At 43.5% G+C, this 25,045-nt stretch overlaps 1 protein-coding gene across 4 annotated transcripts in view; it reads right to left on the minus strand.

Moving 5' to 3' along the window:
- elmo1 (engulfment and cell motility 1 (ced-12 homolog, C. elegans)) overlaps nucleotides 1-19,405 on the minus strand; it is a 100,324-nt gene extending 80,919 nt beyond the window's left edge. For all 4 annotated transcript variants that reach the window (XM_030121346.1, XM_030121344.1, XM_030121345.1 and 1 more), the window contains exon 1: nucleotides 19,306-19,405. The gene's annotated coding sequence lies outside the window, so the exon portion shown is untranslated. The remainder of the gene's footprint in view (nucleotides 1-19,305) is intronic.
- Nucleotides 19,406-25,045: the final 5,640 nt, after the last annotated feature.

The following is a 25,045-nucleotide window of genomic DNA, read 5'->3' on the forward strand; positions in this document are numbered from 1 at the left end:
AGTGTCCGCTGAAAATCTAAAATGCTGAACATGAAAGCAGCCTGAGTAATATCAGGCAGGTGTTGACGCCATTCGGTTGATTAGTGTTTCATAACCACTTTTTTTTTCTTTTCTATTTTCAGATTTTCATTTTTCCTCCAGAAACATTAAACAGACCCGCACACATTCCCGCAGCGAGCTTGCAGAGGAGGTTGTCAGGCAAAGATAATTCCACAACACCTCAGGGAATCATCAATTATTCAAAACCACATCCACATTTATTCCACTTAAGAGGAGTAACAAGCTTTACTTGTAATCATCAAACTCCAGCGGTTATGATCCACAAATTTCAACACGCAGTCGTCTGCGTCGCGTGTGGGTATCTTCAAGAACAGAGAGCTGGGCCACACTTTTGCTACCAGACTGCACGTCACCTTGTAAACGGTGCCTCACAAGCGGGCTCTCAGTAACAAACAGAAAGAAATCCAGGATCCCCAGATTGTAAGGCAAAAAAAAAAAAAAAAAAAATGCTGTGAGATTCTGCATCATACAGTCGAGAGGGAAACCTGAACTAGATAAGATTTACTGAGAGACAGCCTGTAATGAAATTATAATTGACCATATGTAACAGCAGAAGGTTATTATTGGACGGAAGATCTCGACTGAATTACATCACGCCAATAAGCCCGCATCATCATCAACACTCCTCCTGTATGCATATGCTGGGTCTGCAAACCGTCGCCGCAAACGGGTAATACCTAACCGGATTCCAGAAAGGGTCCGATGAAGCAGCGCCATGAGAACACAAGCACCTGTGGGTTCACAGAAACGGTGCAGATGGGTGGTAAAAAGATTTTCTCTGCAAAATATAGTCTACATGCCACCTTTTATGTAGAATAAGCAGCCCCCCGCCTTGGAGTGAAGAAACACCGGGCAGCATTAATAGGTACTTGCTGCAGCAGCTTCTTAATTGGGCCAGACACTCCTGGGTGTAACTTGACTGCATGAAATGTCAAGTGTAAAGAATACTGGTTCGGTTTGGTCTCACAGCCCACAGGCTGTACAAGTACCCCTCCATTACCCTATGCGATAGTTTATACAATAATAACGATGTTCGGGACCTGGTCAGACAGACTAATGTGCTACTGACTCCCCCATTGAGTTCCAGCAATACCACACAGGTTCACCTGCAAATGGACTAAATGGACTGTGTGCCGAGCGAATAAACACCTCAAAGCAGTTCTCCCTCTGGACATTTTGTACCTTTTTTTGTTGTCGGTTTGAAAAATGTGGTTAATTGCCCATATTCTTAGATCATCTACTCATTTCTGTAGTCAGCATTGTACCAACGTCGTCAATCAAAAGCATGTTTCCTTTATTCAGTTTGCATGCAATGAAGAAAAAAAAAAATCCAACTATAACAACTACCTAAATCATGCAAATTGACAGGGCATTACTTAAACCACATTAATTTTGCATGGACGGCGGAAAAAGGCACTGTCAGGAGTTCACTAAATGAATAGGGAAGTCAACTTGCAAAGGAGTGCCACAGTGATACTCTCCTGTCTTCAGTAAAGATGATGATGACACAACAAGGACAAAACCACTTGGTACAGTCAGCTTGAAGCAGATAAATCCACTGACGTTCACGGAGCATGAAATATACCTACATAGTAGACAAAACAAGTAAATGTAAGACAACTTTGTATTGTACAAGTGGAGTTCAGTTACTAAGAAATGGCACGGGAAAAGAACCATATCTAAAATAAAATAAGATATAAAGAAGTGTCCAGGAGTTCCCACAGCAATTAATTCCAACTTCACTAGATTTTCACTCGGAACACCCTTCGTTGTCGAAACCAGGAATCAAACCTGTGTCTCACACATTTGAAGTCAATGTTTAACCCAAAGGGTAAATAAGCATAAGAAAACACAATACTCTTAACCAATTCAGACCTGGGGCCACACATTCCCTTTAGCATGGCTTATATCAAAATCCCATTTTGATGTCATAGTCTTTAAACACTAATGAGCCAAAATACATTTAGAAAAAAGTGAAATCATGTGACACAACTTTCAAAAAAACTCCAACTGTTCTCTCAAGTACTAACAGCAAATGACCCAGCAACAAGTGCAATGTGAAATCTCGCACATATAAACCACTTAAAAAAGATAAAATCATCTTCTCCCAGATGTAATTACTGATGACTGCCTTCATCGGCTTTTCATTGGAATTTGTTTACAGGGTCCAACATTATGGTGACAAAATGCTGAAAAGGAAACAAACTCTTTGTCACAATGTCCATGAATGAGCATCACTGCTGTCTGGTCAGGCCGAGCGCATGATATTTTTGGATGTTTGAGTGCTTATGAAACATCAGCAGTACCATTAAAATACCCCTGTGTGTATATTTTAATCCCCTGCATTTACAGTGTGTGTACTCAAGAGCGTTGCATAAGGTGACTATTGCACATGTTTTTTTTTCCCCCCTCCATTGCCTCGCTAACTGAAACACAATAGGCTATGTGCTCTGTTCAAACACAATCTCTTCACTCTTTAGATTTAAAAATAACATGCCATCCTCCCCCCATTACATAACTCAATATCAGTCAGCATCAAGGTCAGCTGTGAAAGCTTTAAAACAGAAAAGAGGCACACAATTAGGTGTTTACCCTGGAAGCCTTTTCACTGCCCGTTAGGTGCGTGTGTGTGTACGTGTGCGTTAGAGAGAGAGAGTGAGGGAAAGAGACAGTGAGAAAGCCCACAGGCTTTGTGAGTCACTGACAGTGTGACCTTCTGCTCTCGGGCTACTCAGCCCTGTTGGATGCAGCCTATCCAGGTCAAACACCCACTCTCCCCTGGTATGACTCTTCCAAACCGCGGACCAGAGTGTGACCTGGGTTTTGGAAGCGCTGTTTGATCCAATACTGTTTTCAGAAGTTGATCCGAAATGGAAAATTCTCGTAGCGGCAGGCAACATTAACTTCGCAGATATTGCTGGATTCTCGCTGCGTTGAGAGCAATCAATGCGGCATACTGCCTTGTGCAATCAGCAAAGAGACATTAGTATCTATTTTATCGGAAAGCGGGCTGAGATCCTCAGTAATACCAATTTACAATGTGACTGGAGTCAAAAAAAAAAAAAAAAAAAAAAAAAAAAAAAAAATCACAGTAACACTGCAATTTCCTTTGGAGAAATTCTGCACACTCCACCACTCATCCATTGTGAGCTTCGCCAAAAAGCTTAAAGAGACCTCAGATTAAATTCCGAGGCTGATAACAGTGGTTTCAAAAACCTTAAATTACCTCAGCTGGAGAATAGGGTCAGGGAGGTAAAAACGTCAGTTATGCTATGCGCATCCCCAGACTCCAGAGCGGCTGGTCTGGCTGCAGGCCCGTGGGATCTTCGGTGTAATCAACTTACATAGCGAGGCTATTAGGATAAAGCAGAAAAGCGGAGCCGGAATACTTAAAGAGAAAGACTTGAATCTGTAATATGACTCAAGAAAAAAGCTGAGTGTACATCTAATCACCAGAGAGGCTATGAAAACAATCCAACCGAGTGTTCATTATGGTATATGTTTACTCTGTAAACAGGCTACAACTGAAGAAAGCTCTCAGGGTTTAAGCAAAAAAGAGACTGCTAAAGGAAAGTAAACGGAAAATAATCCTTTTTTAAATCAAGCAAGCCCGAAATGCTACAATTTAACAGTCATTTTGGTTTCAGTTTGATATTTCACACACATTCCCTGATACAGGCTTTTTTTCTTCCGATGTCAAAAACAAACCCGAAGTCCATTTTTAATGTCGAAGAAAAACTGGTGCAAGCTGGAGAGAAACCGACGAAACACAACAAAAGTGAGTCCCTGTTATCAGAGACGCAACAGTTTTGTGAAGCAGGGAAACATCAAAGGCGATTCTTCAAAAGAAGTGAGGGGCAGAAATGGGAATAGTTTGACCGGAGCTCCTCTCTGACTGATCACTGCAGACAACAATGATTGGAGCCTCTGGGGCCGCGCTTGAAGGAACAAACCATCCTGAAAAACTTCACTGGAATCCTATCTGTGTGTGTGTTGGATAGAGGGGGGGTGGTGTGTAATAGGGATGGTGGGGACCACACAAAAAAACCCTGTCAGGTCACGTGACTGAGGCGGGGATAACTGCTGCTTTTTGATTGGCTGAAGAGTGAAGTCAGGGAAGCAGGTCTATAGATCCATTGTCTGACTGTGTAGTGTGTGTGTGTGTGTGTGTGTGTGTGTGTGTGTGTGTGTGTGTGTGTAGCCGGAGTGTGTGTGTGCAGCCTGTGTGTGTTCCCATTGTGTTGGCGGAGGCGGCAGGCGTTGTAGCGCTAGGAGGGACCAGCAGCGGCGTTCTTCATTCACAAGCAGAAAAAAACACCTCCATCATGTAGTGACCTTGACTACTCCAGCAGAACAACAAGCACATCTGAGCATCTCTCACACTCCCTCGCACACACACACACACGAGCGGACGCATCTCACAGAAGGCAAAAAAAAAAAAGAAGAAAAAACCCACATAAACTTTCTTTTGTCTATTTAAAGATACTGACACAGTTCAGGTTATGAAATCGGGCCTGCTTTGGAAAAATAAACCAAAAAAACACATACATTAGGTGGAACATTAGGTTAGCTCCAGTCAAATTTATTTCAATTCAGGGGCTTCTCAGTCGTCTTTGGTCTGGAGTGGGCTGGACATGTAAGATGCCAGCATAATAAACATTACAGAGGATGGTCATGTTTGTAAAAGGAGGCTCAAGATCTTCCTTTGAAATAAGGCTTCTAACTAATGTTTCATTTTCACCTGTTGCAGGATTTTCAAAATTTGATTTATTCATATATTTGTCTTTGATATGTATATGCAAGCCCAAGGTGGGTTGGTGATTGTTTTTTTTTTTATCCTGTAAAGCAATATAGTGTCTAATTTCAATTCTAATTAGTAAAAAAAAGACATTTAAACAAATGAGCAAAACAAATATCTGAAAAAAATTAAGTTTCATTTCAATACCTTCAGCTGTGTCATACAGCGAAATGACAAAAATTACAGGATCTCCATTTGCAGCATCTTACAGTTTTCAAGCAAGCAGGTTTTAACAACGTCCCCCTCAATGTGCGGCTGCAGTGCTGATACTTCATCACTAAGGTTTGACAAACCGTGATCTACGGTCTACGACACTGCAATCTCCTGTAAGTAAAATAAAAACCGCAGTCACTTTGGAAAAATGTCAGTCAATGTCTTCTTTGTAAGATTTGTAATGTCGGCCGTGGCCCGCTTTGGCCCAGTTTGACTCATATTTAACCCTCCTGGTCTAACACACACAAACCGAAAAAAAGCCTGAAACTCCACATTTCAAATGCTAAAATTACACTCCAGACAGCAAGAAAAACATGTACTAGACAAAGATGTCATTCTGGAGAGGATGCACCCACTACTAAGAGCAGTACTCAGAAGCGAAAGGCAAAGCGTATGCTCTCCTCAGCGGGGTTTCTCATTCATAAAACACAGACAGTGGTTATCTCTTCCCCGCTAACAGAAGACTGTTCCTGAGGAAAACCCCATCCCGTAACTGTATTATCAGGAGGACGATAATGTCGGTGCAGTTTCTGAGATGAAACCCGGGGAGGTGGGCAGGTGCTCTGCGAAGTTGCCGGTGCTAAAAGGAGGATCCCACGAAGCCGCAAAAAGAACAGCGCACGCTGCCGAACCAGGCATGAGCCGCGTGCGAACCGCAGAACAGAGCAGAGGATTACGCAAGAACAACACTGTAGCTAAAGGCTTAGTTTCACTCATTTCAGAGAGAAAAGAGAAGGGTACTGGCCAGGAGCGCGGCCGGTCTGGCAACAGTACACTAATTACCGTTCGGCTTTACAAGTCAGAGAGAGAGAGAGAGAGAGAGACCACCTAGCTAAGAAAACCTCTTCAAAAATTAATGAGCACAGATGGAAGGGTTTTTAACCAGGGGGGAAATAAAGGTATACATTTGCTTGAAGCAGGCATGAGATAAAAACTGCTGGCTCTTCCAACACAGATACAACAAAGTAACCCAGCTGGGCTTTAAAAGTTCTCAGGCGGCCTGCATGGTCCTAAAGATATTTATCATGGTAGTTTTGTGATAACAGTATGTAAATATTCAGTATTTTCTGCCACCTTCTGACACAAATAATGCACCTCAATGTTGTTGTTTTTGTTTTGTTTCTTTTTCCTTCTGTTTCAGGTAATCTTAAACATATAATAAAATGCAACATCTTACAGGCTGGTTGCAGTGTGTGTGTTTTAGGGCATTTTAACGGATGCATTTCACATTTCTTGTGATGTCTGATGGTGAAAAAACACGGACAACAGTTCTCCCCAAGATCTATTTTATTGCTTCTCGAATTCTACATTCCCCGTTTCACTTTAGAATTAGAAAACATGCACATTTAGTCCAAAAAAACACATTAAATTTTTGATATATTTAAGACGCTCACATTATATTCGATACATATTTTCTGTGTTACATGTGGATCACTACTATTACTGAGTGCAAGTCCTTCCCTGAAGGCAGATGTTCAACATTTACAAACATCCTTGAACACCTCTGAAAATGGACAAAATCACCAACGAATGTCACTAAACCAAGAGTGCAGTTTATTTCCCGAGGGGACTGCAAGTTCTATCAAAAGCATTTACGTTGAATAGTTTTGATGTGACGCTGCTCCAGCTCTGCATCAGACGGGTTCTTATATTTCTTTGCGTGTTTCATTTGATATTTACAATTCACACTGTAGTATTTCAACACAGTCAGCCTCATGCATAAAGGCTGGCTCAACTGAATCAGTGGATTTCACTTATAGCATTGTAATCAACAGACTCCAAACACAAAGATATCACAACGAATTAAAAGAAAACACCGTTTTGAAAATAGCTGTGGAGCTTTCAGCATTCCCGAGCTTTAAAATGTCCTTCGTTACGTGCCAAGCCAAGACAACCTCGGCGTCATCCACGAAATATAAAAGCTAAAGAATTAACTTTGAGAAAAACTTCTGCAGATGTGATGGACTACAGCGAGTGGGCTCACTTTGATGATCCAAGCCTCATTTAACTCCTGACAAAAGGTGTCTCTTACTGCGCCGTGAAGCTCCGCGAACGTGCTGCAGGCTTCACATTTCCACGACGCAATGCTCAAACGGGCAGAGAGACACGGTGGGAAGATTAGAAGAGTAATGATAAAAACTGCTTATTCAAAATGGAAATTTCAGATGTGATCTGGGAAACTTCATTCCCTCAACAATCAACCATTTAGGCCTGAAGTGTGTGAAGCGAAACTTTGGAATCTAGATGAGTAACAAACATGTTTGAGTATACTTAGACTTCACTGATTATACAATGCTAAACAGCTATTTAAGAAAACACCTTGAAACTGCTGATACAACAAAATACTGACAGACTATGAAAAGTCGCAGACAGCGAAGCTGTTAGAATTCCAGCTGAAACTGAAGAGTCCCTGGAAAGCTGATGGGTTTCACCAGGCCTGCTATGTTGCATTAAGTGGGTGGGTTCACGGCGCTGCCAGGGCTGCCATGTGCTCCACTGGGTTAAACAGGATGTGAAGGATCGGGCATCCGGGTCGAGGAATTTCCATTGCAAATGACTGCAAAGCCATCAAGCTTTTTCATTTTCTTCAGCGTTTAGACAAACATACAGACCCAGGATTGCTTTCAGATGATATAATATCGGAGAGGCCGGTTCAGCAGTAAATACAGGAAGACGGTGAAAGTTTCACCAACGTGTTTGCTTTGCATTAAGTTTCCCATGAAACTTTGATGACCTGTTTCTGGGGTTTATTTGTGCCCCTTACAGGCTTGTTTAAGACAGTATGATATGTTCTAAAGGAGCACTGAGCCCAGCCTTGTTGCGAGAGTCTCTGGAAGATTTCATAACTGTTTTCTAAATACGGTTTTGGCTTTTCGGTTTTAGTTCTTCTGAAGTGCCGTTTTCCCACATCAATGCCTCTCACAGAACTACACATTTTGTTTTTGTTTCTTCCCAATTCAACCATAAAAATAAAGTCATACAGTGCTCCACAGCTTTATCATTTGCAATTGGAATGCAGAGAGAAATTAGAGGCACCGGGTGGAACGTGATAATGCCACAAAAACCTGCTGCGGCTGAGCAGCCGCCATGAAGACTGAGAGGACACAAGGTTATGAAAATACGTCGCACGCAGTGCTACTGTGATTCAATCCGTTATTTGGTCTGAAGCAAAAATAACACTGGCAATATATCAGTAGCACAGGTCTACTCAGTATTGATTGAGCAGTATTGTTTTTGTGAAGAAAATGTCAGAGACGTATAAAAAAAAGATTAGAATTATTCGCTTTTACTTTAGCTGTGGAGAAATGTCACATTAATATGTTACTAATTCATCCGACAAAGGACGCATCAGCATCGATGACTGCTGCTTTCTCGCGCTCAGATTTCTGCTTATCCCTGCAGGTCTTTTGGAGAATCACACTTTATCGTATATGACATTTCGGTGCAATCGATAATTCTGCCTGCCGCGAACCGCCGCGGCAGTGTTACACACGTCATATACATCTCTTAATGGAAACACGGCCTCCACTTAGCAAAATTCAATAGCTCAAAGGATTACCATCTCCGCTGAAGCATGTAATAACCAAAAGGTCATATCATCATCATCATAACTCAACAAACCATAATCCGCAGCTGTTTCTTTAATGGCTTTTAAAGTGTGTCAAGGCCCGAATCACTGCCACCAGTCACGTATTTAATGAACATGCCCTCCCACTAAAGTGCCAGTTTGCCAGTCATTCGGCCCAGCTTTAGAATGCTCTATTCCCCCGTTGGATTGTGCTAGCCTAGATCGAGATGTGCGAAGAGCCCAGGAACATTTGGGACTGATTCATGGCTATTTTTACTCGTCCTACTTGAACTAAATGGTTCAGATACTCAGAGGAAGAAGTCAGGCACGGAAAAGGCTTATTGAACTCCTAACACAAATCATTGGCAAGCTAAACGGTGGTGGGAGAGAGAGGTGCTTTAGTGTAGAGCTTTCAGAGGGGAAAAGAGGGATCTTTTGATAGTATGGAGCTGTGGAGTACCCCCCTACATTCATTGGTGTTAAAGACCTAAACACTGCCAGAGAGGAAATTAACATGCTGGGAAAGATAAATGCTCGTGTGAACACATACATCAGGCAAGTTTAATAAAAGGCAGGTGAAATAAGAGGTCTTGAGGGGAGCTTGTGCCTCAGTGAATTCCACACGCGCACACATACACACACACACACAGACATTAACAGCATTTCCTCTAGAAGTCATATGGGACTGATGCATACAGGGCTCCTCTCCACCGGAGCAAAAATTACTCCTCTTATTAAGCCATAACTCTGGAGGGAACACAGACTCTCAACAACACTCATTACGTTAGCATATAGCGAACGGGCTACTGTTCAGCGCTGCCTGCGCTACAATTATGTTAGCGCTGATGACTATCATCACAAGGGTAATAAGCGCTCTATGGGAGCACTGACATTATGGGAGATGGTTATGGCCTCTCTTGTGGAAATCTTCTGCTGCCATTGCCAGCTCTCTGTGGTACGGAGTCACGCAAACATGGGAAACACACACACACACAGCGAGGAGAGAGCTTGTGTGAAGGCTAGACTGTGTATCTGGCCTAGGTGCTATGAAAGGATTCAGTCACTTCACAGGCCAGCCATCGACTCGCCGAGACTGGCACGAGTGAGTGGGAACAAAGAAGTCCCTGTGGCTGTCATACACACTCCTTGTTACATCCACCCTTTGCCCTGCCAGCTGTCTGTAACCCCACACACACACACACGCACGCACGCACCCACACACACAGCTGTGGATATACATCAAGCAACCCTCAATTCCACAGATACATGCACGCAAACACACCCACTGCGCAGCTCCTGGGTGGCTTCAGGATCCGGCTTCACCAGACCACTCCTATCCTCCCCGCCGTGCGCTCTTTGTCCATCCTGCATGCTCTGACTGGCTGACTGACTGCACTATTTCAGGCACAATGTTATTCATCAACCACCAGTGGCTCATCTGCATCACACTGCTGCACCACAGCCACAACACATGAGCTCATGCATCCGACAAATAGCACGGCGGAGCGGATATTCAAAATATTTTCCATGACATGCTGTTGCCTTTTCGAGCACCGTCTTCAAAAGCTTGCTATTGTTTTGTATTTCTAACCCAACCTTGTTTTTTCCCAGCCTCCAACACGCTACGCCCTTTCACCACACTGCCCTCCCCGCTCCTGACAGATGCCCCATGCCCCGTCACTGGGCTCACCCTTTAATTTGCAAACCCCTCAGCTGTGCCCTTAGCTCCCCACCCTCTGCTGCCGTCCCATTATTTATTTATCCCCAAGGATTTTTTTTTTCCTCCCTTTTTAACCATATGCTACACCCATGCCCTCCCCTCCCTTATGTTTACCCATGGACAGGCAGGCCTCAGCCCTGTCTGGTCAGTCACGAGCCAGTCCCAGTCCCAGCGCCAGCCCGGCCTCCACCCTTGCAGTGTGGTGACTGGCCACTGCTAAAACACTTTCATCCCTTTTTTTGCATGAACAGCCTGAATCCCACAATAGCCGTTGGCCGGCAACGCTTCCTTCTCATTGTCAAGTTATATAGTAAAATCTTGGGTGGGGGCTCTGCTTGTGGTACAAGAGGCAGAAACAGTTTAAACGAGGCTGCGCTCTGGCTATTTATGGACTGGGGCATAGGATTCAAAGAACTTCATTTTTGCCTTTTATGGGGTAATTGCATCTAACCCACATTTATGTGAAACAGAGACCGGGGAAGAGAAAGAGGGAAAGAAAAACACCAGCAGAGGGCATTCCTCGGGCCAGACTTCCATTGCTGTGGGTGCAAAGTCACTGGAGTGATGTAATCGCTGCATATCAGTCCTTATATCTTTTCACTTTTGTCTATGGAGCAAGACAGAACATGTTTCCCTTGTCATATCGCCTTGTAGCGTCTACTTAAACACTGAATACAAAAGGGAACTTTACAAGAGGTTGTGTCTACAATTTAAATGACTTCTTATTTCACCATTTCTGAAAACAGGAAACAGATCAGTTCGCATGCACATGCTGACAGGAAGAGGTTCACCTTCCCCTCAAGCTGTGCTGGAAAACTTTCAGCACGTTCTGAGCATGTTTTGCATCCGGTAGCCGCGCGCCCATTGTAAATGTGCCCTTGGAATTCCCTGTACTATTTCTTCTGCTGCACTGTCAAGGCTTAGGAAATGCAGTCAGACAAGTCAGACGTGCACACACAGAAATACATACACAGGGTGTTAAGCTCCCCCTCTAGACAACAAAAGAACAGACACAGCAACAAGCCCTGAAGGCAACATTAAACCCAGCTTGTCTGCCACTACAATACCCCTCTTTTCTCAATAGAGAGCCACGCTGAGCCCAGCCGAGCTCAGCCATACCATGTTATTTTTCAGTTCAACGTAGCTGGGGATAAGATAAGGGGCCAGGCACAATGACAACATGTAGCATCCACAGGAAATGGGGAGACTCTGATGTGTGGCCAGCACAGACCAGCAGGGTTGACACAGGGTAAGGCGGGTGGTTTACAGATGGAGAATCAGCTCGGGCTGCAAATGGCAACAAAATCCTGAGCTTACCACAATGGTTCAGCTGAGCCTGACAGACCCAAAACACTCCTTGATGTTTGCTCTCAGATGGCAGACGACCTGCATCTATAGACACAACTACAAAGCTTGCGGGATTGACAAGAAGTAGAAACACAGAGAAATATAAAACAGGAAGAAGACATCTCTGTCAAAAAGAAAACTGTCTCCTCTAAGGGCGTTTTCACAAAGCTATTTTTTTTAACTAAATTTCACTAATATGCACAGAGTCAGTACTGTCACATGTTCTTGCAAAGACTCCTAACCTCATACGATGAGGGGGGGTTTGCAGGTGTTTTGCAGTCATTTGTATTTCTGACGTAGTTGAAAGTCCAAGAAGCAGCCTGGGAAATTAACTAAAAACAAACCTAAGCCCTCTATTTTTCCAAGTCTTCAAAACCTCTGGACAGAAAACAAAGTTCGGATAAGGATGAGAGCAACATGAAACATGACTGTTTGCACAGGAAAAACAAAATATGACCTTTCAGCGAGGTCTTTGGTTAAACCTCTCAAACAGCTTCACCTGTTAGCCTGTTGTCACTTCATATCTGCATACCTCAGTCTGATGGAGGTTTCAAAGAAGTAGTCTTTGGTTGTTTTCCACATCCCCAGTTCCAGATCACAGTTTCCTATCAATAACAAAATCTAAAAGCAGCACCGATGTGTGAGGGTAACTGTGGCGTGTGTTTACCGACTGTTGAAAACCAACAGAAACTAACCTGAAGTTTCCAGCAGAGATTACATTTGCAACAGAGAAGAGGACTAATAGTATTTGGTGAATGGATGTATTTGATGACCTGAGTGTGAAAGTGTTTCTCGTCAGCAACTTCGCAATATGTGTGAATTGAAGTGGAATCTGAAAGTTAAAGATGCCGAGGAGATAATGACAGTTGTGGTAATACAAGTAAAAAAAAAAAAAGAAGAATAGAATCAACAAATAAATTCATTATATAGAGACATAAATACAGAGTCTGAGTCCAAAAGTAAAAGCGGGAGATATCAAAGTGTTTTGTTTCCCAAACGTCCTTCTACGTTTGATTTATTCAGAGACTCAGAGGCAGCTCCAACATAAAGCAGCACACCTTCCATCCAAGGCTCGCCGCTCCCCAGCCAGAGAGAGCGAGCGAGCTGGTGACCTTGGCATGTTATGAGAGGCCCTCAACGACTCCTCAGTCTCATCTCTCGAGAGGTAGCCTTGACTAGTCTAATGGAAAACACTGCTGCAGCAAGTTGACATCGCAAAGGCGGGCGTCGTGACAGAATGGGCGCAGATCCTTAATCTCAACCCATACATTAATTATGCAGCACATTTGGCTTTGAGATATGGTGCTTCTACCCTCAGATCCACTCTCAAATTAACAGAAATAACTTTAAATGAAAACCGTTGTGAAAAGTTTCACAAGCGACTGTTGAGCAGGTGCAGTATTTTTGGTTCCCTTTCATTCATAATGAAGGGATGACAAATTCCCAATGGCAGAATTTCTGAATAAAAGTAGAATAAGTTAGATGCTATAAGTTATTGGAAAAAGTCACTCTCCATGGTGCAGTGTGTGAACTTTAGTTTAATAGCACTGGTAAGTTTGCAGATTGCTTACAGCATCATTCAGATCATCTTCCATGTTCCAGTGAGATGACATGGAGTCCAAAAAACTTACAATTTCAATACAAAAATGGCTTTTTTTATATGCTGAATCACTTCAAATACCTGTTCTTTTCAACAGGAAAATTACATCCAAATGAAATCAATTCAAAAACGCTACTTTTTTTCTTCTGAGAGATCCTGCTAAATCTCATACACTTGACATTTCGAGAGAAAATTAAATATGAAAAAAAAAAGCCACGCAGGGGCCTGGTCTGGTTGACCACAAAATAGTGATGAGAGTAAAGGAAACCAGATGGTTAGTACATTTACTTTGAGCTCTGACACCGAAATGGAACCAGTCTCTATGTTAATATAGTTCCTTGAACATCAAACCATCAGTCAACATAACTTATATTTGTCTTATTGTGAAGTTAATGTATCCTTAAGATGATTTTTAAAAAAATCAGATACGGTCATGCTTTGGTAGAATGAACATGCTCTTCCCTGGGCTTTCAATCTCAATTGCTTGTCATCTGCTACTTTAAGACCTTTCAGGGCAGGATGAATTGTGGGAAAATGATTTGAGCACAGTCTGCAACATTTCGAGAAAGGGCACAGAAACAACTCAGAAAGTCAGCCAGTGAGCCTTCATGCATCTTTTGATTTTATATGGGAACACCTTTAAAGATTCTCGTCCAGCCTAAATCCCACCACACTGGAAGTAACAGAGAGAACCATCAAAAGCCTCTGTGGGTTCTTTCACAGAGTATCAAAATTAATGGTGCAGAACAAACAACTTACCAAATTCAAACATTCTTTGTCAAAACTTGGCAACAACAACACTACCGATGCAAGCGCTCCACAGACAGTTCACCGAGACTGGAGTGAGCTGTGTTATAAGCGGATAATGTAGCATCAAGCTGTGGGCCTCAAGCAGAGACAGGGTTACACAGGTCTGACCAGCTTCAAATTTGCCTTTATACCCATATTTCTGTAGTATTCTAACAACTCTGAATTATCAGATTTCCCTCTGGAGCCACAAAAGCTCTTCAATTATATTACTTTCTCTGCTCAGAAAACTTTGACATCTGAAATTGAGGTTTGTGTTTAATGACTTCTGATCAGATAATGGGATTCACAGCTACACCACTGATCCTTTCTGAGCCTTTTGAGATCCGGGAGGATCAACAAAGACCCGTGTGTGTCTGATTGAGCACTTGTGGGTCCTTTTTCTCTACGGACATGCAGGCATAACAACAGGCAGCGAGGCAACAGATGTGCGAATGGATAAAATCACAAATGCATGAATCAAAAGAAGCACAGGTCGACACAGTGATGGACAAGCAAGGGAGCATGACAGGAGCATGAATGACTGCAAAGAGATTGATCCATGACCCACACCGATAAAAAACACTCAAACGGCTGCAAGGCATGCACATAAACACACAAACCGCCACGCACACAGGAAAGGCTATATTTAGCAAAGGGCTGAAGGAAACAAGGCTTTAGCACCTGGGCCACACTAACACACCAGCATGTACGCCGTGAAAAAGACCGAGGCATGCCAGAGAGGGGAGAGAGAGAGAGAGAGAAAAAACTGACACAGCAACAAAACACTAAAATACTGCACGTCTCTGCAGCACATGTGCACACATGCCATAAATCATACAGTGTGTGATGTTAACACCCATGACACATACAGACATATCATACCATAACTGCATTCAGTGGAGCGGAGCTTAGTCACAACTGGGCCACACTTACAACTGGAAATGTAACGTCAAGCCTCCTGTGAAGCTTATGGGTGGGGGTGTGTGTACTACATAGATTGAGATGCTATCTCAACGCTTTCTGTACTGGGTCAGAAGGATCTGAGACCGAGAGGCTGTTAGCAAAGGGATGCTAAATACCACAAACAGAGGCAAACACAGAGTGAGTGAGCCAGCGACGCTCTCACTACGTATTTACTGAGCTCTGCGGCACCACCACAGCTGGAATGCAGCGGGCAGCACGAGTATGCAGAGGGATCGGTATCACTTTCTGGGTCATCTAGAGCTGCGTTACGCCACAAAAACTCTAGACAAGGACCGAAAAACTCAGCAATAGTTGCTTTTCACCCAGACTGATTCATATTCTAAGACTGGCTGGACTCACTGTTCAAAGATTAGAGATCTCTTCACGAGCATATCACCTTGTCCAGCTTTTGAGCACTGAGTCTGCCATCAAACTACGGGTCTTTCCCCATCACTATTTTGCTTGTCTAAGGCATTTTTGTCCAAGTGGAAGAGCTCGACTCTGTGCTTAGCCCAGGGCAACAATCAGTAAACTAAAGAGCAGAACATGGCAGCAGTACCTCTGAGATCTCTCCTCACCCCTCACTGTCTGTTTGGCTGTCTGGCACATTCTCATCGCACCTTCAGTACCTACACGCTGTTTTAATTAACTTCTTACCATAGGGAGCAATTATACAAGGCAACAGTCATCTAATTGGGAACAGCAAATTAATCTACCCTAAAGCTGCAGAATGACAAGAAGGCCAGTATACGCAGCGAGCGAGGACACCAGTGCACAAAGACAGGGCTTACTTTTTCCTTTACGGCTTTTAGCAAGAAAATGGGGCTTGATCCGTCAATGGAAATTTTAGGATGTTAAAAGTTCACAGCATTACTTCAAACCTGAGCAATTAGGTGAAAACGGGGGGGGGGGGGGGGGGGGGGGGGGGTGAGTTCACTGAAACGGCAGGATAGTGGGTCGGCCATACATCAAGGAGAAAACAATTTACATACCGCAATTTCCCACGGGATGCAACGCTAGAGTGAGAAGGGGGCGGGGGGGGCGCTAAAGACGAAGCCAGAGAGAAGCTAAACTGAGACAGGCACAAAGATAGCATGTGTGGAAAAAAATCAAGTGTAAGTAAGGGAGCGAGCTAATGAGAGAAAGATAACGACCTGCAAGGGTGGGAAGCTGTCAGACGAGAAGAGTTGGAAATTGGCAAGGTTACACTTCAGGAGGTGGTGAGGAGATGCCAAATAGCAGGCAGTGTCAAACAGACACACAACAGGATCTCACATGTGATGCAGCTCAGTAACTGAAGGCAGGCATCCACCCGCAAAAGAAAAGGTCTTCTAAAATAATTTCCTCAAATATATTAAATATTTAAAACAAAGGACTAAAGAACTCACATTTATCCCCGTTGGTTTACCTGACATATGATTTATAGAGCAAGTCAGTGCAGCCGAGTTTACCTTTCTCATTTTACTTTTTAGAGTTGCTATGCCTCATTCGTAACGCTCATAACCACAAATCATGTCACAAGGGCAGGTTTTCTTCTCTATATATCATTTATGGACCTACCAAAAAGAAAAACTGCAAGGAATTTTTAGCTTTGCCAATGCAGATTGTTAAACATATAGAGTACAGAAAAATAGTCTACAGAACATAGTGAATCCTGTTTTTACATGTTGCAGTACAACCAAACTTCATTCTTCAGTTTTGAAGTCGGACCACAGCTAACCAAAGCCGAACTCAGACTAAACTTTGTGTGTTGACAGAAGAAGCTGAAAGTGGTGATTTGTCCCGAAGTATGCTTTTTGAACGCCCCTTCATGACTGCTTAAGTTTATTCATACCTGCGTCTAAAACCAAGCCTGAGTCCCGGGTCTCAGATCAACCACAACCACACAGGGAGGCCAAACCTCACAGCAGCCAAAACCTCAAAATGCAACTTACAATGTCTTTGTTATGTCTAGAAAGCCAGATTTCATAGACAGCTCTCCTTTCTGACAAGCACGACGAAGAACTTGACAATAATCTCCAACTTCTCTCTCTGGCTGATTCCTCATCATAATCTGAAAGCTGCTGCTTTGTTCGCCGCGATGAGCCGCCTGTATAACTGTACATGAGACACGACTGCACGAGTCCCCCGTGTCCTTGTTTCTAGGCCATGTTTGCCCGTGTTTAAGGCCAAGTTGACATGATGACACTGACATGCATGCGGTTCCATCACAACAGCAACATCTTTGGTGGCTAACAAGGCATGTAAATGGGCTCTCACCCCATCAGAAGTTGCCTACAGGGGCAGAAGGACAGGGAGGAGACATCAGCGCTGGCCCTGGGCCGCACAGGGGCTGCTGCGAGGAGGAGTGAGCGGAAACACGCTGCGAGCCGGAGCCGGCTGCTGTTGTGGTTGATTATATGGCTACCGGGTGATCAGGGAGGAAGGAATAATAGAACAGCGGTAAACCAAAGTGGGGCTCTTTAAGGAGAACGCTGGCACCAAAAGAATAGTTGGAGGAGTAGCTTGAGCTTCTCATCAGTGATTCCCATCATTTGCTGCCCAGCCAAAAGGCGTGTGTGCCTTTTTCAAATGATGAGATGATCTTATGGATACGTAGACTTTCACAGCAGGGCACTCCAAATGACGACAACAGCTTGTGTCTGAATTACCCATAACCGATTATTTTCTTCTTCTTTCTCATTTACTCGCCGCTTGCCCGGCAGTCTTGATCACAACATCAGATGTTGAGTTGTTACTCAGATTAATGAGAAAAATATAACAAAACAAATTCAGTCAGGCGTAGCAGCTTCAACATCTCAAATCAAAAACACTCACAAGGACACTTTTTACATTCCAATTAATTCTGCGATCATGCCGAGTTAGCCGAGCTGTTTTAACATTTTCCACGTAATGACTGGTATCTGCGAGAGAACACATCAACTCGTTTGGCAGTCACTAATTTGCAGTATTAATGATCTAGGCATTTTTTTTTACTGCAATAAAAGGAAAGAGACTGAGTAAGGTCACAATCGCTGTCAACAGGTATCTGGTGGGATCTAATGTGGCGGCGGCACAGAGCGAGTCATCTTCTATTCCAAATGACGGCGGTTTGAACACCCATTCATGTTGAAGCAAAACACTGAACCCAATTTGCTCCAATGAGTGAGCACCTTGCATGGCAGCTGCCAGTGTGTGTGTGTGTGTGTGTGTGTGTGTGTGTGTATGTGTTGGATCATGTGAAATGCATTGAGACTTATCAAGTGGTTGACTCATCTGAGGCATATTTTTACCAGCCAGCAGGACAAGACAAGAAGAAACTGCAGAGAAAAAAAAAAAAAACATTCAGTCTCACAGGAGGAGCTGTAGATTCATCCTAAAGCAGACGAGGCTGCTTTTAAAAGGCGTCACGCAGAACAAAACTTTAGTAACTCCGATCATAAAACCAAAAGGAACTGCAGGGTTTCTGGAAGATGGAAGTGGGTGAAGTTGATGGGTGAAGTGTGCATCCTGTTTGGCTTCACCTCTCCATCATATGAGGGCTGCAGGGCTCTCCTCCTCCTCCTCCTCCTCACAGGCCCGGTGCACGCACACACACACACACACACACACCGCTAAAACACCGTTAAAGCGCCTCTTTAATCAGCAGGGCGGAGGGAGGAACCGGGGGCATCAATAAACACGGCCGACCACTTTGTTTTTGTTTGGTTTGTTTGTTTTCCAACATGCACTTCCACGCAGCGCGCCGGGGAGCCGCGGACAGAGCCACGGGCTCCGTCTTTTCGCAGCATTAACTTGCGGCATTACTGTGCACTTGTTTCACAAACTAAAACGCTCCGGAGAGCGGAGGGCGTTTGATGTGTTCACCGCCGATCGGCGGGTCTGCTGTCTGTGGAAGCGGAGTGAGCGGCGACGTCTTGTCAATACAAGAAAAAAACAGAAGAGAAGAGAAAGAAACAGCGCCCAGAGCCGCCAAGGCCACTTGGGGGGGAAAAGAAAAAAAAAAAAAGTAGCGACAGCCGGTGGAGATGCGGGCTGGAGAAGAGACGCGAGAGGGAAAGGCGAGAGGAAGCGCAGCGATCTGGCTACGATGGAATAAAACAAACAGTGAGGCGACGAGCGGCGGAGACCACAAACCTCCCGTTCAGTCGTGAAACATTCTGTGCAAAAGAAGAAGGGAAGAAAGAAAGAAAAAACGCGAGAGAAGTGAGGCTGGAATTCACCAGCAGCAACATCTCCGCGAGGAAGGAAAACGTGCTTTGACAAACCTGACGAGGCGAGGACACTTCTTCCACTACAGCGCCGATGTCCGGAGTTTGTGTGTATATGTGTGTGTGTGAAGTGTGTGTATGCTGCCACTCATTGGCTTCCTCTCCCTCTCTCTCTCCCTCTCTCTCTCTCTCTCTGCTGTGGAGATAGTGCTGATGTTTCCACTTCCTCTTTTCTTCTGCCGTCTGCTGGCTGACTCGGTGATGCCAGACAGGATGGCTTCAGCCAGTCAGATGAGAGGGGCGAAAATACAGGAGCTCGCTGAGGCAGCCTGTTCCAACTCCACTCTGACACGTTCAGATCTGCAAACTCAATGCCTTTTTTCTTTTTTTTTTAAATCAAGTACTTCAATCAAACACAAATATTTGACGTTTAAAATCAGGGTGGAGCTCATTGGTACCCAGTTCGAAGGCTCAAGAGCCTTCTGTGTGGAGTCTGCATGTTCTTCCTGTGCATCTCTCCAAAACATGTTTTATCTGAGATCATGGGTGCATACAATGAGTTTGCAAATGAATGATTTAATTTACAAATTTTAAAAACAGTCGCCCGTGTCAGTGCTGTGTGGGTCTTTCTGATGACTGGTTCATTCAGTAAGTTCAAGTGAAGTTACATCAGTTGGTGCATACATAATTTTAGTTTGCCTGATTTTGGAGTTAATGAGCCATGACTGAAGAGTGATATTTTAAATTGCGAGCGCTCCGGTGGGGGTGAGTTTTCAGCATAATGCAGAATTAGGCGTGACATCTGTTCTTGAAACAAACAGATTAATAAACTTGCTGACAACCAGAAAATAAAAGCAGCAGCCGAATGGCTGAGATAAACTTTCAGCAAGAAAGTGAACAAACAGACGAATCTTCTGAAGGTAAGCTACCGCCAATTCCAGCTAACAATGAATGAAGGTGAATATGATTAATCTTTAGATTACTAATGAACCTGTTTTTGAACTGAGAAAACCCATATACACACACACACACACACACACACACACACACACACACACACACACACACACACATGCGAAGAACATGTAAACTGAAAAGCCCCCAAGCATGGACTTCAACTGCCACCAATCTTCCTTCTTCCACTGGAAAAGAGTAGCCAGACTCCATCCATCACCCTGCCAGTCTGCTGCTGAAGCCCTGATTCATGCATTAATTACCTCTGAACTTGAATATTGCAGCAGCATCCTGTATGACCCGTCATCCCAGGTCCTCAATAAACTACGGCAGAGATTTACTCATCCCCTCTGGCTCTCATGATCACATCGCCCCTGTCCTTCAGACCCTCCGCTCGCTCTTTGTCTGACAAAAGCTTATTTCCAAAGTGCTGCTCATTATTTACCAAAACCCTCCATAGCCTGGCCTCCTCCTCCCTCTATGATCTCCTCCGTCAACACCGTCTCCGTCTGCAGCTGATGCCAGTGTCCTCGTACAGGAGGGAGCAGCGGACTGGGAGGTTCAGAGGCTCGATTCCCTGACCTCTCTTCCCAAACCACCAGAGACTCTTATGATCGCTGTTAAATAACTCCTAAAACTCACCTCTGGGATACTTATTGTATCATACATTGCCAGTCAGGGTATATTAATTTTATATTGCACACTTCAGATGTTCGTTGTATTTGACATTGTGCATTTCTGCGTTTTTAACTTCTACTTTAAAATCTTGTTGCTGTTTTTCTTGCCGATATTCTATTTCTTCTGTTTTGGGTGATATATTTTGTCTATGTTTTTTCCAGTTCAGCACATGAAAAAAAAACACTGGAAAGCCCCATATGTCCTCTATAAAACACACAGTAGGATTATGTAGACTAGTTCAAGGAGAGATGGATGTGGACAACATGTAAAATGGAACATTTTCTATGCGATATAAAATAACAATACGACACAATATAAATGCAAATGCCATGGAAATGATTTGGGAGGACGTACTCCAGAAAATAAACGTTGACGGGAATAATAACCTGACAGTGAATAGGAGAAGAAATACAATATCGTTTCTGTGTATTTTCACAGCTTATCGTTTTAAGATTAATTACACATATAGGCTCTTTATGTTAACAAAAAAAACTCACCTTATAATGGATGTAGTCTCGTGTTTGAGTTTATAGGTTTATCTGAGCAAATATCTCACAAACTGATGACTGAGACAAGAGCGTTTGTGCTTCCTTTGAGACAGAAGACAACAATGGTTTCAATAATTCATGGCTATTGATCAGTCTGTGTCCTCCTTTTGGGATTTTGGGATCATGACCCTCTAATGTTACTTTATGCTGGGAACAATCACCTCAGCAGGGGTCCTAAACATGTCACAGGTGCAGGGGGTTTTATTAGTATAAGACAGACAATACAATTATAGCAAAGGCCGGGCCACTGCTCTTCAGTTTTGTCAGAGATTACTTGCTGTTTATGATATTGTAGTGGGATTCTGTGTCTTTGTGGGTGAAAGAGAAGGAGAACAGTGTGTCTCAGACAGTCCTGGTCCCCACTCAGCAGGAGCAGCAGGAGGAGGATTAATACTGGAGCCCTGGTAAATAATCTGGAGCGACAGACCCAGCAGAAATCTCCCAGTCCTTCTTTCTCTGTTTGTTTTTCTGTTTGTGGGAAGAAGAAGAAGAAAAAAAAAACAACGCAGGATGCAAAAACTCTGCCTATTCAAATGACAGCCTGTGTCCTCGACTAAATTGTTAATTTGACTGCATAAATGGACTGTGAAGGCAAGCCGGCCGAGTCCGAAACAATAACAGGAAACAAACTGACGGCTCAATCGAGAGACAATTACACTTTTTGCAAGTGCACAGATTTGAGTCAAACAATAATGTCCAACTATTCTTTATTTAACTCACAAGCTTGCATTAGACCGGAACATCAGCAATTCAGATGAAGCTTTGTGAACATTGCTTGTCTTTGTGCGTAATGGTCCGTGTGCGCTTCTATTAGGTAACACTGATACAAACAAGACTATTATTTTTTGCTTTAGTGTCGTCTGCATCGTTGAGTCATGGTGACCTTCACACCGGTGCCTTCAAGACTAAATCTGAATGCTCAGGGAAGAAATAATCTATTTATGTGAGGCGGCAAAGAGGCAGTGCAGTAGTTCTTAAGCCAGTGCATCCGACTGAAAGGAACCACATGATTCCTTCAAAGATGTGCAGATTCACAATGCGGTGGGATGAACCGTTTAATCCAATAAAACGCTGAGTCACTCTTTTATATTCACGTTACCAGGTGAGCAAAGGGTCGGTTTCTTTAATGTATAGACGCAGGTCATCACTTTTACCTGCTTTTGTGACTGAAATGCGAACTGGGATGAATCCTGTCTCACAGCCAAAAGCTGAATTTGATCCTGTCTGCTCCTCTGCTGTTTAACTTTTATGACATCAAGAATACAGAGAGAAGCTTAGTGCGCGTTTCTTTTTAGCAAACTTGGCTGGTATTAATGAATTGAGGCCTCTAGTCATACAGATATAATTCTCTTTCTTTGGAAATTCGGACAGTTGCTTTTCCTTTTTTGCTCTCCAGGATCTCTGCTCCAGACAATTCAATCTAAAACATAACAATAGGCACTGCATGCATGTGCCAAGCTTTGACTTTAATTTGAGTAGAAGCTCAGGCAGAAAAACACTCTCAGCCCAAGAAAAGCAGAATACAATAGATTGTTTTTTTTAAAGTCTAAAAATAAGGCTCTTACTGAAAGGGGATGAGATATTCTGAAAGAAAGCTAAGACAAATATACACTGTGAAATCCTGAAATGTGGAGATATTTTAGAACCATCCATCCATCAGTACTCTGTTTTATTCAGTTCATGCTTGTGGGGTGGGAGGCAGTCGCACACACATTCCCGCCTATGGGTGATTTAAAATGCCTGTTTCAGGAGTGTGGGAAGAAAATGAAGTGACTGAAGAAGATCCACGCATGCAGGGGGAGAAATTACACCTGAATGGGGAATATTCTCAGTGTGAGGTGGCGAGCAGTGGTCGCGGCTCCACCGTGCAGCCTATTTCAGGACCTGCTTTCCTAATAAAAGCAGCTTTTGCAGAAACTAATTTCTCCACAATGGTGGCTGGAAGACTGACCTCACATCAGCCGATGGTTTGTATTCCGTCCCAGACTTCAGCCGCAGCCATCCTCAGCTCTCACGTCTTTTGCAGGCTCTCCAGCACTTATCTGTTCTCCAGTGAGCAGGCTACCGCTCAGGCAGATCAGGATCAGGGAAGCACATATTCACCTCTCTACCCTGAGAAAAGTTCAGTGGCTGATTTGGACGTTTGTTGCAGATCGTTGTCCTACTGGGTGTAAAACGTCATGCAGTGAGCTCCGATGCGTTTGGCTGAATGTGAGCACACACACACACACAGAGAGCTCCTGTTCGCCGTCCCCTTACATTCTGACAGCAGTGGAATCAACAATGACTGCCAGCGTGCCAGCTCCGTTGGCGGCCTCACACTCCAGCCATAAGAGAGGCGCCACCATGTTTGACAGATGCAGCTGTACTTTGGGTCATGAACACTGTCGTTTTTCTCCATTTTCCTTTGATAGAGGAGGTTCTTTCTCGCCTCATCGCGAGAGGCTTAGCAGGGCATGTGTCACTTGCCCTTTAACCTCTACAGGTTGAGCAGTCACATATGCCCACACTTTCAAGAACATTCTTGAGTAATTTTCAGTTATTAGGAGGTTTAAATTTTCATTATTCCAGGGTTTACCAACTTCATTTTTAATTTGTAGCTTTCTTTACTGAATCAATCCAACAATTGATCTTAAAAGCCTGCACTGTCATTAATGCCTCTCAGGTGGCTTTTTGTTAGATCTAGCACCTCATTATTACTTGCACTTCAATAGTCAAGCATTCCAGCTTATGACTTCACCTTAAAACGAATGTCAGCTCCAGATCGATTCAAAGTGTCCACGTGTCAGCTTTTGTCATGCATGAAGCAGCAATTTCTTTTTTTTTTTTTTTTTCCCTTGTCCTGTTCAGCAGCTGGGGCGTGCAATATTGTATGATTGTAGCCTTTTACTATCCGAACAGATTTTAATGTTAGCAGCAGGACGAGACTGAGTCTCCTCCTGCTGCTGCCTTTATTTAAAGCTGGCATCCGGCTTTGAAGCAGCAATTTACACACAGACAGACAGTGCACGAAACAAACATTATTTGATCTGAAATAGTTGCACGAAGAACTGAAAGTGAGCAACTCTACCATACTCACAGTCTGGACTCCACGTTGAGGCTCTCACACAATCAGCACAAGTGAGTGAGTCTGGTCTGGCACTCGGTCTGACCTGTCCCTTGTCCAAGAAGACAGAGTGTTTCAATAAAAAAAAAAAAAAAAAAAAAAAAAAAAAAAAAAAAAAACCCTCTCCCCTGACCAGATTCTCTCGATGTGGCCAACGCTCCCTCTGAGCAGCTCCTGTCACTGAATCTCATCTGGGAGATATATTGTGGAACGGAGTGTTTCAGCGAAGCTGATTTTTCTTCGCTTATTGGTCAGAAAAGGGTAGACAGTCACCGCAGAGAGTGGAGGAGAAGGTTGGAGAGAAGAATAAATAAATAACTATGCTCTATTTTAGCAACAGAAACCTTCCCATGACTCTGTTACTTTCATAGTATTGTCATTTTTAACAAGTACAAGTAAGTGAACTGCAGCTTTTAATGTAATAATGTATAAAAAACACTGCATTTCTTTTGAATAGAGCTATTCTGCAGGCTTTGTGCAGTTCGCTTAATAAAAATATAAACAGTGGATG

Source organism: Salarias fasciatus, chromosome 22 (assembly GCF_902148845.1).
Source record: "Salarias fasciatus chromosome 22, fSalaFa1.1, whole genome shotgun sequence".
Lineage (NCBI taxonomy): Eukaryota > Metazoa > Chordata > Actinopteri > Blenniiformes > Blenniidae > Salarias > Salarias fasciatus.